The sequence below is a fragment of the Pinus tabuliformis genome, chromosome 4_2, assembly GCF_031772625.1.
Source record: "Pinus tabuliformis cultivar Carrire ecotype Pingquan chromosome 4_2, CPIR1, whole genome shotgun sequence".
Taxonomy (NCBI): domain Eukaryota; kingdom Viridiplantae; phylum Streptophyta; class Pinopsida; order Pinales; family Pinaceae; genus Pinus; species Pinus tabuliformis.
This window is the reverse complement of record NC_142304.1, coordinates 720,174,751-720,177,141: the sequence shown is the minus strand read 5'-3', so window position 1 is coordinate 720,177,141 and position 2,391 is coordinate 720,174,751.

The following is a 2,391-nucleotide window of genomic DNA, read 5'->3' as shown; positions in this document are numbered from 1 at the left end:
TACTATCAAACTTGCGGAAGCTTAAAGATCGAGTTGAATCAGAGCTGAACACATATAACCATAAGAAGAAGAATCAATACACATGAAACACAGAAAATACTCAGGGGAAAGCCTTGGCTAAAAACCCCACTATCTGTATTATCATACAAGGTGGAAATATCTCAGAATTACACAAAGCCTTAGCTCTCACAGCTAGCCAGCTCTCAGTACAATCCCCCTGGATGCTCAAAAGCAATCAAAGCTTCTCACAATCCTTATTCTCTGCCATCCAAGCTCTTATTTCCTTGTGTAGTTTCTCCTGGGTGATCCTCCTGTTACCAAGTGGGAGACTGATCTCTCACATTGATCCTACACCCTGTCAGAACTACGCAATCCTCAAGGAACCTTATTCCTTCTGCATGGATGAGTTTCCTTTATAGGAAAACACATGAAATTGATAGTAACATATCCTTGACATTTAGCTCAACTGGGTCTTTCTCTTAATAGACATGCATGAGTTTCTGATGAGAGAATCTTCAATTATCTGGAGTACACTTGTTGAGTGCATGTATGCATCAACTGATTGATAACTCACAATTAGTTCCTCAAACAGTTTGGAACTAATTTAACTGGACTTAACTCAGTAAACTGAGCTAACTAATTACAACTCAAATATGGCTCAATCTTATCTCCTTAATTAAGAGATAATCTCCTTAACTTAAGGGATAACTCTTGCATGACTGCAGAAAGACTTCTAACTTGAAATTCTCCAACTAATTAATCCATAATTAATTAATTAATTATTTTCAAGCAGCTGGTGATAAATTCGAATTTAATTCAAATTTTAATTCGAGGACAAATTAAAATTGGAAAATTCTGGATATCATTTCTTGTTGCTATTTTCAACAGTAACGATCAATTTTCCGAGTTGAGCAACAAGTTCGCTCACAAAATAGGAAACAGACCCAATCATACCATCATCGTGTGTGCTAGGAGAAGTTTTCGGTGGCTCGATGGAAGGTATATGCGTATTAGGAAGTACTTCATAAAGCGTACCCATCTTCATAGGTAAGATAACTTGTTTCTCAGTGACAACCCTAAACATGGACACATATTTGGAAATTTGAAGTCTTAAGGATCAAATGAACCATTTGTGCAGTATCACATTATGAATATTGGTTCTAACCAACCTCGTGGAATGGCACCACTCATGAATACGATTGGAAATCAAGGTGGCATCATCTTGTTTAAAATTGGACAAGACATCAGAATTGATATCATACCTCATAGGAAATTGAAATTGCATCCAAAAAGCTTGAGCTAAGGATGAAAAATCACTGTAGGATGTTGTGTCCAATTCAATGTACCATTTGGAAGCATCCTGAGTTAAAGTGCATTGAAACATGTGTAACTTAATCAAATTAGCCACTAAAGAGTTGGATGAACACTATAGGTGATATGAGTGGATGGATTTCCCTAGCCTTTCCTTCACATTTGTGGATATCAGAGGGAAATTTCGTGGACATAGGTAGCCACCAAGGATCATGTCTAATGGGGTTGTTGGTCAAATTGGAAAAATTTGGTAAATTAAGAGAAGTTACAAATGGATTATGAATTTAACTAAATGGGCAATAGGCAGGAGAATTACCCGACCAACCTTGAGGTCCCCCTATATAAGGATTTTTGATGTGATGGTTGTTGGCTCTAGTAAGGATTCACTTCAACATATAAATGATACAGACCACAATGAATGGTGAAAGGATTCCGCCTCCCAAAGGGTAAGTGCCCCTGGATAGCAATGGACCCCTGAGAGCATGACCTCTAACGAGATTGTACCCAGTGGGAAAGGATGTACCGGCTTGAGTAGTGGCACCAACATAAGGACGGTAACTTATAGAAGTTACGGTACTAGTAATACGGTTTCCCCCGGGTAAAATAGCCACTCCAAGAAAAGTGTTTGAAGTTAACATCCCTCCAAACAATGAACTATACCAAGCTTGTGACATATGACTAGGAGCGACGGATGAAACCCCCCCCCCCCCCCCCCACATTTCTGGAAGTTCCCACACCTAATTGAGGGACGATAATCGTAGGTTGAGCAAAGCTAGGAGAAAATACTCATGACCCTATTGGCTAATTAGGATTAACAATCATGGTTAGCATAGATGATGGAGTAGGTATGAAGATGTGAGGGAAATTCATGGGATCTATAGATGAAACTGGTGGAATGCCCCAAGAAGATGTGAGAGGTGTAGATAGAGGAGTTGGTGCAATAAACCTAAGTGGTGGAAATGATGACATGGCAGTTAACATTGTCGATGCAGAAGGTAAATATTTCTTAGATTCCACCATAGGATACAACACTAACAAGGGAACATGAGTATAGGTAGGTGTGGAACCGTCAGGGCTCAT